Source organism: Hemitrygon akajei, chromosome 13 (genome assembly GCF_048418815.1).
Source record: "Hemitrygon akajei chromosome 13, sHemAka1.3, whole genome shotgun sequence".
In the NCBI taxonomy this organism is placed as follows: Eukaryota; Metazoa; Chordata; class Chondrichthyes; order Myliobatiformes; family Dasyatidae; genus Hemitrygon; species Hemitrygon akajei.
The window spans coordinates 40,533,508-40,549,853 of NC_133136.1; the positions used below are offsets into that span (position 1 = coordinate 40,533,508).

The following is a 16,346-nucleotide window of genomic DNA, read 5'->3' on the forward strand; positions in this document are numbered from 1 at the left end:
CATAAAGCGCATGTGGAAATCAGCCCAGTAAAACCAGACTAAATGAATGGGCACCAACAAACATGTTAGACTTACTGGATTCAAATAACTTTAATAAATCTTGCAAAAGAGAGATAAGTAGAACTAAATAATAAGTGTAATAACTGTGCAGTCAAAAAAAACCCCAAAAATATATAAATAGGATAAAATGCAAGAACTTACTCATAAAAATAAAAAGAAACTGCTGATGCTGGACTAAGCAGAAAGAGCTACAGATACACAGGTGGTCATGCAGCATCTGTAGAAAAAGAAACAGAATTTATTCTTTAGCACAAAGACCCTTCATTGAGACAGAGAAGCAAATAGCATGGGAAAAGCCCTTCAGCTCACTGAGTTCACACTGACCATCAACTCAGAAACATAGAAACATAGAAAACCTACAGCAAAATACAGGCCCTTTGGCCCACAAAGTTGTGCCGAACATGTCCCTACCTTAGAAATTACTGGGCTTACCTATAGCCCTCTATTTTACTAAGCTCCATGTACCTACCTAAAAGTCTCTTAAAAGACCTCCACCACAGTTGCCGGCAGCCTATTCCATGCACTCACCACTCTCTGAGTAAAAATCTTACCCCTGACATCTCCTCTGTATCTACTCCCCAGCACCTTAAACCTGTGTCCTCTTGTGGCAACCATTTCAGCCCTGGGAAAAAGCCTCTGACGATCCATATGATCAATGCATCTCATTATCTTATACACCTCTATCAGGACACTTCTCATCCACCATCGCTCCAAGGAGAAAAGACCGAGTTCACTCAACCTATTCTCATAAGGCATGCTCCCCAATCCAGGCAACATCCTTGTAAATCTCCTCTGCACTCTTTCTATGGCTTCCATATCCTTCCTGTAGTGAGGCGACCAGAACTGAGCACAGTACTTCAAGTGGGGTCTGACCAGGGTCCTATATAGCTGCAACAGTACTTCTCGGCTCCTAAATTCAATTCCATGATTGATGGCCAATACACCGTATGCCTTCTTAACCACAGAGTCAACCTGCGCAGCTGCTTTGAGTGTCCTATAGTCTGGGACCCCAAGATCCCTCTGATCCTCCACACTGCCAAGAATCTTGCCATTAATACTATATTCTGCCATCATATTTGATCTACCAAAATGAACCACTTCACACTTATCTGGGTTGAACTCCATCTGCCTCTTCTCAGACCAGCTTTGCATCCTATCAATGTCCCACTGTAACCTCTGACAGCCCTCCACACTATCCACAACTCCTTCAACCTTTGTGTCATCAGCAAACTTACTAACCCATCCCTCCACTTCCTCATCCAGGTCATTTGTAAAAATCACGAAGAGTAAGGGTCCCAGAACAGATGCCTGAGGCACCCCACTGGTGACCGACCTCTATGCAGAATATAACCTGTCTACAACCACTCTTTGCCTTCCGTGGGCAAGCCAGTTCTGGATCCACAAAGCAATGTCCCCTTGGATCCCATGCTTCCTTACTTTCTCAATAAGCCTTGCATGGGGTACCTTATCAAATGCCTTGCTGAAATCCATATACACTACATCTACTGCTCTTCTTTCATCAATGTGTTTAGTAACATCCTCAAAAAATTCAATCAGGCTCGTAAGGCATGATCTTCCCTTGACAAAGCCATGCTGACTAATCCTAATCATATTATACCTCTCCAATGTTCATAAATCCTGCCTCTCAGGATCTTCTCCATCAACTTACTGTTACGAACCCCGTAACTGGGTCACTTACCAGCAAAGAGAGAGAGGTCCGCTGAAATCTGATGGTACTATTTTTAAACGTTTTTATTTATAAAGGGGCACAAAAGTAAGGTTAATACAAACATTCAGATAATATATGTCGTCAATACTCAATCTAAAGCGGGGGTATAGTAATAATCAACAATAAGAAGTAGCTCTATCGTTTGTCTAGGGGTAAAACTATTGTCCGATGGAAATATCAAAGTCTCGGAAGTTCATACAGGCTTTTAGCCTTTTCAGGGACCGCTGGGGTCTCACGTGTTGGAGAGAGAAAATAAACTTGCCAGCCTTTTGGACTCAACTCGTTGAATTGGGAACGTGGGTTCCCCGTTGTCATTTCGAAGTCTTTTTCGGGGTTATCAGCCACTCGTTCCCCAAGCTAGGGGAACTGAATCACACATGGCTCCCGAACAGCTTCCTGTCCTCACAGGAGCGATGAGCGATGGTGTCTCCGTCTGGTGCGCCGCTGGGGTACTGCCTCCTGCAGTCTCCTTTTTATCATGACTGGCAGATTTGTAAATGTCAATCAAGGTAGGGTGACACAATCCCCACCCCCACATTGCCTGAGGGTGTCCATGTCCCTGATAGCTGGCACGTACTATAGAGTTGCAATTCACACAGGTGCCTCGAAGAACAATGGTCAAATCCGTTGCATTGTCTCTCATTTCCTGGGTCCAAGACCCGAATTAATAGCGATCTTGCGATTCTCCGGAAGGAGGGGGCTGGTCCCGCACCCTTCGGCCCCTCAGAGCTGTGGTACATTCATAACATTACCAACCACTGAGGCAAGACTCTCTGGTCTATAATTTCCTGGGCTATCTCTACTCCCTTTCTTGAATAAAGAAACAGCATCCGCAACCCTCCAATCCTCCGGAACCTCTCTCGTCACCATTGATGATGCAAAGATCATTGCCAGAGGCTCAGCAATCTCCTCCCTCGCCTCCCACAGTAGCCCGGGGTACATCTCATCCCGTGCTGGTGACTTATCCAACTTGATGCTTTCCAAAAGCTCCAGCACATCCTCTTTCTTAATATCTACCTGCTCAAGCTTCTCATTCTGCTGCAAGTCATCACTACAATCACCAAATCCTTTTCCATAGTGAATACTGAAGTAAAGTATTCATTAAGTACCTCTGCTAGTTCCTCCGGTTCCATACTTTTCCACTGTCACACTTGATAGGTCCTATTCTTTCATGTCGTATCTTCTTGCTCTTCAGATACTTGTAGAATGCCTTGGGGTTTTCCTTAATCCTACCCACCAAGGCCTTCTCATGGCCTCTTCTGTCTCTCCTAATTTCCTTCTTAAGCTCCTTCCTATTAGCCTTATAATCTTCTAGATCTCTAACATTACCTAGCTCTCTGAACCTTTTGTAAGCTTTTCTTTTCTTCTTGACCAGATTTATTACAGCCTTTGTACACCGAGCAACTTTTTGCACAAATTCCATTTTACTCCCTCCCCATTCTCTCCCCAGATTCTATCACACCCACTCTACTCACCTGCACACTAGAAGCAATTTACAGTGGCTATTTAACCAACTGTACAGATTTTCTTATACATGCAGAAACTGGAGTGATAGGAGGAAACACAAGAGGTCTGAGGGAGAATGTACAAGTTCCACAAAGAGAACACTGGAGATCAGGATTAAAATGGAATCACAGGATCTATGAGACCACAGTTCTATAAACCTGTCACAAGGAGAAAGGGGAAATAGTTGCTATTCTGAAATTATTTTCACTGAGAATGATAAAAAGCTAATGAGAGAAGATGCATTGAGGCCCAGTAATGAGTAAGGTTTCTCTAAGGAGAAGTTCCACTTTATGTAAAAATTACACATACAACGCAATTTAATAAAAAGCCAGTTCTGATAACAATATCAAAATTGGCATGCTGTAAAACTAGCTGTAACAGTTGCAGGCACGTTGCAATGCAGCAATAGAGAATTACACATACTAAGTAATATACATGTTTGTTGAATGCTATTGAAATACCAGAGATAAATTAGAAAGAGACCAAAACAAGGCTTGAATAAGCCTGGATTTTCTGGTTCCAATAAAAGAGATTTGTCAAGGTGTTTAAAATTTTGTAGGCATGAGAAAGGGAGTTAACAGTAAACTGACTCCAGGAAATGAAAGACATGGAACAAAGGGACAGTTATATATGATGAAAGATTTTGAATAAGTAAAGTGAGAAACCTTTTTCCATGAAGGGGCTTGGACTGTACCACAAAAGTGAATGGTTGAAATAGAGCAGAGGTGAAAGTAAGTTGGTACAGGATGGTTCAGCAAGGTGGATAGAAAGTCACTAAAGCATTCTGTACTAATAAGTGCAATAGTCCCTATCAGTAATATATCTAAGTTATTTCTCCATTGAAACACATATCAAATGATTGAATTAATACTACATTCTCCCAACCACCTTAATGTCTATTGGAACTAGCTCTGCTATGATTGTTTTAAAGGTGGTGTTGTAAGGGACATTTAAGGAACTCTTTGACAGGCAGATGGATGAAAAATTGCAGAATATTGGTAGCTCAGATGGGCTATTTGGAAGTCTGGTTGATTGCCAAGCTTGGCAAAATGTTTGCAGTCATTTGAGCTCCATTTGAGTAGTCATCATCAATGTGCAGTTGAGAGTGTTCTCTGCTCAGAAAGCCCACTCCTCCGGGGTCTGAATGAATATGGATTAGATGTTGTGAACTAGTTGGCTGGTTCAAAAGATCATGAACAGTTTAGCAGCAGAAGATTCTGTTTGGCCAGCTTTGAGGGAGGTCCATTAGAAGTGTTCGCTTCGCTGTCCAGATCCTGAGATTACTGGCGATTCATTAATTGTAGACATCATTGTTTCCCTTTTCTCCATAAGGGTTCAAATACCAGATCTATGTCAATGTGTTTGTTGACGGATCCTGCTGTAGAGAATCATGCTTTGCAAAATTCTCGTTCTTTTCTTGTTCTTGCTTGAGTCAAGACTGGCTGCCGTCCAGTTGAAATGGTGTCCTTCTTTGTCTTCATGAGCTGATACTGGTGAGAGTGGGTCATGCCTTCTGCTCGCCAGCTGATATTCGTGTGGTCTGCTTGATAGTCTGCTCCCTGTTTGACCAACGTAGGACTTGTCGCAGTCACTGCACTGGATTGTGTAGATAGCATTTGTTCTATCAGTTACATTTTGTTGCACTTTGAGTTTTGATATGTTTCCTCCTCAAAGTTGCAGTTGGTTTGTGAGCAACTGTGACGTTGTGGGACAGCGAAACAAACATTTCTAATGGACCTCCCTCAAAGCCAGCCAACTGGAATCTTCTACTGCTAAATCGTTCACAGTGTTTTGAACCAGCCAACCAGATCACGATGTCTAATCGATATCCATTCAGACCCTGGAGGAGTATATAAACTGGCATTCTGAGGAGGCAAAACCCTCAACTGCGCACTGATAATGGCCTCTCGATTGGAGCCATAACACCTGCAAACATTTTGCCACGCTCGGTGATCATTCAAAGTTCCAGGCAAATGGATGTTAGAAAATCGGAGGGCTATGTCAGAGAAAAGGGTTAGATTGATCAGTTAAAGGTTAGTACAATATCGTGGACCAAAGGGCCTTATCGTGCTGTTCAGTTCTATGTTTTTTGTTCTGTGTATCTGCTCGAAGATTTGTCATAATTTTCAAATCATGGAATGATGGGCAGAAGGAAGTGAGATGTGGAATTTGATTTTCATTGGAGGTGAAGAGAAGAACTCTGTGCCAGCTCATACCATACTCAACCACTTCCCTGCAGGAGGTAATAGAGTGTAACAGACAGTGACTTGGAGCCAACGGATATATGGAGGACTTTCAGAGATGAGGAAAACATTTCTTTCACTAAGATGGAAATATCAAACTGAGATAAATATTAACATGACATATTAACCTGAGGCTCAGTTAATTTTGTGGGCTTTGTCAAATGTTGCACGACACACAGAACAAAAGCCTGCTGTGTATGCTTAGTGGTGCAATAATAGTATTTGTAATTTGTGAGGGAAATGAAAGTCAATATTATACTTGCTGACAGTGGACTTTCTATTTTATTGCATGCAAACAGAAAAAGAAAAGGAACCAAAACTGAAATCTCTGCTTCTGTAGTTACCAGAACATTTGTTTATCTTTGCTGACAGATAGATTTAGCCCTACGTCTTGCAGGAGGCAAAGCAAGAGAACAAAAACCTGCAGGAAGACTAATTGCATCATGGAACATGGGAATGACATTGCTGGAAGGTCAACACAGAATGGCAGAGATATGACGATGAACAAATATTCTGGGATTTTGTTTGACAATTGTAATTTCTGGAATCCCTGCTACTTATTTTATCCCCTTGGGATTTACAGATTTATTCTGTCAGTTCCTAGTACTCTTCTTTCAGAGCTTAATTAAAATTTTTCCTTTCATTCATTATAGCATTTTTCATCCTCACTTTCATCTAATTTGCCAACTTATCTGCTCACCATGATCTCTCAGGCTGATCACATTCTCCAGACGTGATCTGGGTACCCACCCTTGGAAGCCGAGGGTTCCATCTGGTATTACGCAGCTGATCTTGCAATAGAGTGTGGCTGCACTTGCTATCACAGAGTACTTTGTGGAATTTCTCACTGTAGTAGTCAGCAAGATGATCAGCTCCTTACAAATTACACTAGTCAGTAATTCGTGTTTTGCAAAAGCCTATCACATCCCAGTAGTAGAGGAGCACTGCTTTCTGTGTGATTGCCAGTTGCTAAGGCCAACGGTTGACCAGAAGCAGAAAAATTAATGTTCCAGGGCTGAAGAAGGCCAGAGAAATATGTGCTCCATCCTACTGAAAACACCAGTATTTCTTTCTTCCAATAACTTCAGATGGAGATTGTAGAGTCTCAAGGGAGATGGCAGATGCTCGTATGCTCACAGAGATTAAGTCTGCCTTTATTTTAATTAAACATTATGCAGGCAATTTCCTCAGGAATTCTCTTGAGCAACTGCTGTAGTCAAGCAGAATATTGCCAGAAACACCTGGTAGAGGTGCAAATGGATTTTACTGATCTTGATGGTTTATGTGGAGAAGCCCTGAGGAGATGTACCTCCACAGATCTCTTATTTCTCCTGAAATTCCAAATAGGGACAGTTGCTGGATAAAGCTGATGATAAAGTGTACAAGAGGTAACTGGAGGATCGAAAAAGTGGTGTATCTCGTAGTTATTGCATTCTCTTGGTGCACCTTTTGATTGTCTCTGTAGGTACATCAGGAATTCTAGCATTCTATTTTATTAAAATTTTCAGATGTTTCTTCAAAGAACAGCTGCAGGAAAAGAACTTGTGTATTTAGTACTTGAGTAATATTGTGAATATGTTCTTTATTAAATACTCTTTATTTAAATAATTCATCATGGGTTTTATATATATGTAAAAGTACACATGTGGCATATGTCATGATGCTATCACATCACATGTACGCGTCTTGGTAAAAGTAAAACAACGAATATACACGAGTTACTCCTGAGATCTTGACTTAAAAAATTGCAGCGAGTGTTCTTCAGAAGGGAAGACATGGTCAAAATGTAGAAGACAAATGCAGGACTCAGATGAGCTCATGTGTTCATAGACTGACAGTACCATGTGATAATAAGCATAAGTAAAAGAAAAACAAAAATGTCTGGCTACAGTAGAAAGATGGATGTGGTTAATTGCAGCAGTGAGAAGAGAGCATATCCTGAGTGGTGGATGTCCCTGTTGATGGATGCTTCTTTCCTGCAACAACATTTTATGTAGATGCGTTCAGTAGTTGGGAGGGCTTTATGTGTGATGGACTGGGATGTATCCACTACTTTTTGTAGTATTTTCCATTCAAGGGCATTGGTGTTTTCATACCTGGCTGAGATGGAACCAGTCAATATACTCTCCACTACACATCAATAGAAGTTTGTCAAAGTTTTATATGTCATGCCACATCTTTGCAAACCCTTGAGGAAATAGAGGCACTGCTATGATTTATTCATAATTGCACTTATGTACTGGGCCCAGGACAGGCCCTTCGATATAATAACACTGAGGAATTTAAAGTTGTTGGCTGTCTCCATCTCTCATCCTCCAGTGAGGACTGGCTTTTGGGCCTCTGGTTCGCTCCTCCTGAAGTCAATAATCAGCTCCTCTGTCTTTCTGAGTAAGAGGTTGTTGTTATGTCACCACTCAACCAGCTTTTCATTCTCCTTCCTATATGCTGATTCATCATCACCTTTGATTCAGCTTATGATAGTGATGTCAGCAGCAAAATCAAATATGGCATTGGAGCTCTCTTTATCTATACAGTCATAAGTGTAAAATGAGTAGAGTAGGGAGCTTGTGGAGCACCTGTGCTGATGGAGATGGTGAAGGAGATCCAATCCAAACTGACTGGAGTCTGCTAATGTGGAAATTGAGGATCCATTTGCACAAGGGGGATATTGAGGCCATTGTCTTGAAACTTATTGATTAACTTTGAGGGAATGATGGTATTGAATGTTGAGCTGTAGTTCAAAAAGAACATCCTAATGTATACATCTTTGCTGTCCAGATGTCTCAGAGTTGTCTCAGAGTTGTCTCTCATTGGCTCTTACCCTTGTTACTGATCATCAACCACTAGTGTCCATTTTCAATCCACAAAAGAGTGTTCCACTAACAGCAGCAGCAGAAATACAGAGATTGGTTCTGTTTCTTGGAGGACACAATTACAAGATTGAGTTCAAGAGGACAAGTAATCATGGAAATGTTATCCTTGGAAAAAGAACTACCCGAAAAACCTACAAAAGAGGTAATTTCTCCTTAACACAAATTGAAAGACTCCCTAGTACAGTAGAACTGATCCAAAGGAAACCAGAAAAGACCCTACTCTTAGGTCTGCATGGCCACACAATATAGTTGGAATGTGCAGCAGAAATTCCAGTTCCCTCATTTTTACCAGCACTGGGATGAACTTCCCCTTTATGGTAGTTGTCTTATGTGGGGATTCAGAGTTGTTGTACCATCCAAGCTGAGAGCTAAAGTGTTGGAGGAGCTACGTGTTGGTCATCTAGGCATGGTCAAAATGAAAGCGTTGGCTCAAAGGTTTGTGTATTAGCCTGGGAAAGATTGGCAGATTGAGCAGCTTACCATGCAGTGTTTGGTGTGCCAACACATCCAGAAGATGCCAAGAGCAATGCCTCTCCATCCCTGGGAATGGCCTGCATTACCCTAGCAGAGGATTCATGTCAATTTTGCCAGACCATTCATGGGCACAAATTTCTTGGTAGTAGTGAATGTAGCTAGAAAGTGGCCAGAAGTGTTCCCAATAGCCTCCAAATCAGCCTTGAACATGGTTGGTGAGAACTTTATCTCAAGGTCTGTTGTTCCAGAACACTTAGTCAGTGACAATGATCCACAGTTTGTTGTGGAACGGTTTCAATCATTCCTGAAAATGAATGGAATAAGACACGTTACATCTGCACCATACCAGCCAGCTACAAATGGCTTGGTGGAAAATTTGCCCAGAGTCTAAAGAAGACACTGGGAACAATGTCAGTAGAATACAATACACTGACACTGAATCAAAAGTTCGCCAATTTCCTCCTTGCATATCGCAGTGCAGCAAACTTCACAACCAACAACTCACCAGCTATGCTGTTCCTCGGTTGTCCCTTGTGTTCATGTTTGGATCTCCTCAAACCTAATCTCAGAAGGAGTTTGCAGGACATACAGCTGAGGTAAATTAAAGGCTCCTCAAACAAGGAGGTTCCATGCTTCATTCCTGGACAAGCAGTCCTGGCGAGGGATTACAGAGGTGATCAAAAGTTAGAACTCGGAAAGATTAAAGACAGACTGGACTACCATCCAAGATAGTGGAGATTACATCTGATGTCACCTGGAGGTGACGTGTCAATCAGATGAGGAGAGCAGAGTCATTTGCTAGAGAAGAAAGGTAGCCAAAGCTGTCAGAACCACTTCCTGCAGTTCCAAAGCCAACTTCTACAACCACCATGGAGGAGGCCACGGAACCTGAGATGGTTTCACAGCCACAAGCATTCTCAGAAACAAACTGATTCCCCCTTTTCAGGAAAGACATTAGCCTACAAGAGTAAGAAAGCCTCCATTGAGATTAAATCTTTAGGCCTGAATGGGACAATTTAAAATTTACTATGTGTGGATGTCTATAAAGTAGTTGTACTTTCTAATGTACTGTGTACGTGATTTGAGATGCATTCTACGTTGAATTGGAGTTTGCACCTGAGCAGGAAAGAGTGTTGTGTATTTAATATTTTAGTAATATTCGAGTAAAATTGTAAATATGTTGTTGATTAAGCATTCTTTGTTTAAATAATTCATTGCAGGTTATATGTAAAAATATGTAAATGGCATAAGTCACGATGCTACCATGTTAACGTCATACGTGCGCGCCTTGCTAAAAGTTAAACTAGGAACCTATACAAGCTATCTCCGGCTCCGTTTTATCCTTTCAATTTAGTTTACTGTTTTCAAGTTACAAAACCTACTTAACAGACCCCAATGCAACCTGCAAGTACGATCCTGAGAACAGATAAAGGAAACAAAATATTTGGCCATTCATCTCACTTGCGCAAATGGGGCCATATTATTCGGATATTGACTAATATATTTCCCACAACCATCAGAAAGACTGGTTTATTTGAGACTGATAACTTTGTTGTCAATTTCAGGTCAACATTATTTCCTAAGAACAGGAGTAGAACAAAGGTGATGATACAAAGGTTGGAGGTGTTGTGGATAGTGTGGAGGGCTGTCAGAGGTTACAGTGGGACATTGATAGGTTGAAAAACTGGGTTGAGAAGTGGCAGATGGAGTTCAACCCAGATAAGTGAGATGTGGTTCATTTTGGTAGGTCAAATATGAAGACAGAATATAGTATTAATAGTAAGACTCTTGGCAGTGTGGAGGATCAGAGGGATCTTGGGGTCCGAGTCCAGAGGACGCTCAAACCAGCTGCGCAGTTTGACTCTGTGGTTAAGAAGGCGTATGGTGTATTGGCCTTCATCAATCATGGAATTGAATTTAGGAGCCAAGAGGTAATGTTGCAGCTATATAGGACCCTGGTCAGAACCCACTTGGAATACTGTGCTCAGTTCTGATTGCCTCACAACAGGAAGGAGGTGGAAACCATAGAAAGGGTGCAGAGAAGATTTACAAGGATGTTGCCTGGATTGGGGAGCATGCCTTATGAGAATAGGTTGAGTGAACTCGGCCTTTTCTCCTTGGAGCAATAGAGGATGAGAGATGACCTGATAGAGGTGTGCAAGATGATGAGAGGCATTGATCGTGTGGATAGTCAGATGCTTTTTCCCAGGGCTGAAATGATTGTCACAAGGTGCTGGGGAGTAGGTACAGAGGAGATGTCAGGGGTAAGTTTTTTACTCAGAGAGTGGTGATTGTGTGGAATGGGCTGCCAGCAACAGTGGTGGAGGTGGATACGATAGGGTCTTTTAAGTGGCTTTTAGGTAGGTATGTGGAGCTTATTAAAGTAGAGGGCTATAGGTAAGCCTAGTAATTTCCAAGGTAGCGACATGTTTGGCACAATTTTGTGGGCTGAAGGGCCAGTATTGTGTTGTAGGTTTTCTATTTTTCTAACAGCCCAGACTTATTCAATGTAGGAATCAGGAATGCATAAGTAATCTATTTGTCATATGTAATTTTGGTCTGTGAACATTAATTGCTTCTTTAATGTTCTCACTGCTTTAAGAATTATTTCATGTGACCATTTACTGGCTGGTGTTGAATGAGATTTGGAAACAGAATGTTATAAAAGGAGGCTATTTGAAAGAAAGCAACTGTAAGATTACCCGCTGTTTTTGTACACTGTTACATGAATAAAAATCCTCTGACTATAGTTTAACTTACTGCCTATTTCCAGTTCCTTAATGAATGGAGTTACTAAGACAGCATGGGCCAGGCAGTATATAAGATGGAGGCTTACAATTTTGTACAAAAACGTAAACTATACAAACAGATTTTGCCAAAAAATAGTAACAGAATTGCCAAGGTAATTAGCTAGGCTTCAAAGAATAGCTTGACATTTAGAACAAGGCCACTTTTGAATCAGAGATAACACAAGCAGTGCTAGATAAGGAAAAATTACATTACAATTTATTTGGACTTCTTGACAGGGCCTCCATTCTTATCACATTCATCTAGTTTGCCTTGAAGTTTATTGCCATCTATTAATGCACTGTTCATTTATCCATTCATCCTGAATGCTATATAAACTTATCACCCTGTTTATTTTAAAAGTTATGAAATACTGAACGAATCTTTTAATATTGTAAAGGTTATCAGACAGTGGTTTGAAAGATAATTAAGCCTAGGTATAGATTTTCTGAGAAGGAGGTGCAGGTTATTAAAACAAAAAACTCTGAAAGGCCATGAAAACCAGAAGCTAGAGAGTGAGTTGAACTGAAGCTTAATTTTGACCTACTTAACAGTTTATAGTTGGCTGAGCCTCTGAGCCTGTTTGAGCTAATTTATATAACAGTTTAACATTGCAGCAGATTTGCAGGCCCCAGGTTGCTGAATACCAAGCATGCAGAATAATCACAGGTGCGAGGCATTCCCCTCACTGGGCTCAATCCAACATGAAGTCGTAGCGCCAGTGCCTTTAACTTATGGCTTGAGCACATAGTACAGGCTGATCCTCCAAAGCAGAACACTGGTGCATGGAATGTTAAACTGAAGCTTCTTCAGCCAACTCTGGAAGCTGTCTCATGCCATCAGTTTGAAGCAAACAGAATGTTCTTCCCTTAGTGATAACATGACCGCAAATCATCTGATCGCTATCAGACTGGGTGCTTGTGTAAACCTACTGAATGATAACAAGGTGCATGTCACTCTCAGCGCAATATATAAATACTCTTCAAAATTAATCCTTAGGTCATAAATTGCTTTGGGACATCCTTATGTCTTATAAATGCCTTATAACATGCCTTATAAATGCAAGATTTTTTAAAAAAAGTTATTGAACTTTGAGAGCTCTGAGCAATTAGAATGCTTTTATCAGAAATAACTGGGAATGCTTTCATCATAAATAAGAGAGGAAGAGTGAAGATCTGGAAAACAATTAGGTTTTCATTGATCACATTAAACTATTTATTAGGGAATGGAACTTTTGACTTGGCCTCCATATTTGTTTAGTCCTAACTAAACAGTCATTTTGAATCTTAATATCTTCAGAGCAATGAAAAATAATGAGTACAATATTGCATGAACTCACTTTAAGAATGCCACTTAAAATATTCTGTTGAAAAGTCTAAGTCCTGAAATGTTAAGTTTTGCTTGTCTCTCCACTACCATTGTTAAAAGGATTTTTTTCCGATGAAATTTGACAATAAAGTCTAAATGCTCCAGAGTATAGGGGTAGCCATCTCTTTTCCTGTTGTTGGTGCCTGACATTTTCGTCTGGAGGGAGGGGTGGCAGTCTGAGAGGTAAGCATAATTTACAAGAATAACAAAGAGTAATAGTAGATGACACAGTGAAAGCTTCTCAGGGCTGAAGAGAAGAGTACAAAGAAAGAAGATAAGCCTCAGGTAAAGAGGGAAAGAGAAAGTGCAGCGAAAATATTGTTTTGGTTGGTGCATGAGTAACACAATGGGAAGGTAACCTGGCCTTATCAAAATATTATCAGAGAAGCTTTTGTAAAAGCACTGAGTAAATCTGTTTATATTTTTGTACAATAACATCATAATGCAAATCATAATGGAACAGAACATTGTGTAATTTGGACAGTGTTATCCTGATGGAAATGACACATGATTCCTTTGTCTTTTCCTTTCTTCCTCGAACACAACATGCTTGCCCAAGCTTTTCTTGATCTGTCTTGCTAAATTTGTCACATTATTTATTTGTCCTTAAGTCAGTCTTTTTCCTCCGTTAGTATTTGTCCAGTGTGTAGAATCTCTGCTATATTCCCCCCAACCCTCACACTGTTGCCCATACAATATCCTTTAATTTATTATGACTGCCCCCTTGAATCTTCAGTGGATATTTCAACACACTACAATCTTTATATTTTTCTTAAATTGCTAATCACCAATAATTTTCATATCAGGCAATGCAAACACTTCCAATATTTGTGAATATCCTATATAAACTGACTATATTTTATAATATATCAGAATCAGAATGAGAATCAGGTTTGTTATCACCGGCATGTGGCATGAAATTTGTTAACTTAGCAGCAGTAGTTCAATGAAGGAAAAAAAAAATAAAAGATAAATAAATAAATAAAGTGAATCAATTACAGCATATATATATTGGAGATTAAAAAATTGTGCAAAAACAGAAAATATATTGAAAAGGTGAGGTAGTGTTCACGGGTTCAATGTCCATTTAGGAATCGGATGACAGAGGGGTAGAAGCTGTTCCTGAATTGCTGAGGGTGTGCCTTCAGGCTTCCACCTGAGGGTAACAGTGAGAAAAGGGCATGCCCTGGGTGCTGGAGGTCATTAATAATGGACGCTGCCTTTCTGAGACACCACTTCTTGAAGATGTCCCAGGTACTTTGTAGGCTATTACCCAAGATGGAGCTGACTAAAATTTACTACCCTCTGCAGCTTCTTTCTTAATACTCTTAAAATAAATTAGTTCATATTATAAAATGCTTTTGCTTCAGCCAGGTCAATTCAAAAGCAAAAGACAAAGAAAAGCTGGAAATACCCAGCAGATTAGGCAGCACCTGTCTACCGTTTTCTTTGAATTGTGGAAGATCGCCAGCATTTTCTGCTTCAGCTTTACCTATCAGGTGTCTTCATTCCATAAACTCAAAAACAGTTTGACATTCAACGAGGATTCAGAATCTCAAAGGCATCTCAGGGGGTAATGCACAGGGTCTCTGTCGAGCGCTGCCAGGCAACTACATCTAGGATCTCTGCAGTATACAAAGAACGATGTCACCTTTTCTGCCTCTGACGTTGTTATTGTGTCAGTGACGCATGTGCAATTCACAACCAGAAGAGCCCAGTGAATCTTACAATTGGTGTCATTTGACAATGCCACCAATCTTATTCCTAAGGTGTTATTTTGTCCCTTCCCACCACTACAACCTTCTCCTCAATTTCTGTCAATTTGTGTATTCTTGTGCACAAAATATTAACAAAATATGGACAGATGAAGCAAGAGATTCAGAAGGCAAATAGAATATTGGCTTTTACTGCAAAAAGGTTGTAGTTAGAAACTTCATTGCAACTTTTCATGTGGACAATGCAAAATGATATAGTCACATTGGAGGCAGTTCTAAAGAGGTTCACAACACTAATTCCTGGCACAAGAGGAACGCCCTATTACCAGCAGGAAAAAATCAGGTTTATATTCTTTGGAGTTTAGAAAAATGAGGGGTGATCTTATTAAAACATATAAGATCTTTAGGAGGCAGAACAGAATATGTGCCAAGCTGTTTCTACTTATGGGAGAAGGGCTCATCATTTAAAACTGAGGGGTATGGGAACTACTTCAAGCAGAGAGTGGTGAATCACTGGCATTCTCTACCATGGAGGGCTCTGGAGCCTAGATCATGGGGGTGGGGAGAGGATGGAATTATGAAATAAAAGAGAATGTTAAAAACACCCAGTTGGTCAAACAACATCTGTAGTGACTGAAAACAGAATTCAAATTAGCATTTCAGGTTATTAAAAACAGAAAATATGAAAACACAGCAGCATTTGTGAAAAAGGAAACAACAGTTAGTATTTCTGCTTGATTATCTTTCATCAAATATTTTCAGCATTTATTTTTATTTCAGAATGACAGCATCTGCAGTATTTTGGTTACTGTTGTGTATTGTCAACCTTCCACATGTTGGCTGCACTTCACATTTTTAATGTCTTCAGAGCAATATGGCACTGCATAAATACCAAAAAAAAACCTCTCTTAAAATAGTTGGATTTTGTTTAAATGTGTTTTTATGTTTCCTATGAATTAAATTTATCTTTCTAAATTTCCTTTTTGATCACTATACTTTTTTCAGTCCATGATTCCTCATAACATTGAATGAAAAACTTTCTGCCATTATTTGGATAAACAAGAACGCATCTTTATACATTGTGCACCTGGTGATGGAACACCGGCTTACCTCATTGTAACATGTTATATTATCGCTATTGTCTATTTTTAACTTTCTTCCTTTGCTATGAAGTCATCTCTTAGCTGAGATTCGGACTCTCTTGTTTAGCCAGTGCCCTCAGTCACTCACCTCCTTCCATGCTGAACTGCACTGCGTTGCCTTTACTTGGCTGTGAGGCGAAGAAACTGAGCTGGGACAAGGTGCCCTTTCACTCAACACACTGATGTATTGAGCAGCAGCTGCTCTATTGCTCTCACTGAAATCATGCAGTTTGAAAGAAAAAAAAAACTTGTTTTGCAGACTGTATTGAAGCCAAAATTGGGAAACTTGTTTCAAAATACATGAATGAAAACTACTCACTGAATGCAGAGGCTCCAAGAAATTGGTTCCAAGAAATAAAATGCAAATCAGCAGAGGGAAAGAGTGCTGAACACAAGGAATGAGCATTTAATTTCATTATTCAGGTTCAGAACTAAACTTAGTTAGTTCT

General features: G+C 40.2%; 1 protein-coding gene across 1 annotated transcript in view; it reads right to left on the reverse strand.

Annotated features, from left to right (window-relative positions):
* Positions 1 to 16,002, reverse strand: part of ankrd55 (ankyrin repeat domain 55) — a 147,805-nt gene extending 131,803 nt beyond the window's left edge. Inside the window, exons 1-2 of the mRNA XM_073064457.1 lie at positions 15,866 to 16,002; positions 202 to 277 (exon numbers count right to left, since the gene is read on the reverse strand). The gene's annotated coding sequence lies outside the window, so the exon portion shown is untranslated. The remainder of the gene's footprint in view (positions 1 to 201; positions 278 to 15,865) is intronic.
* Between the last annotated feature and the right edge of the window lie 344 nt (positions 16,003 to 16,346).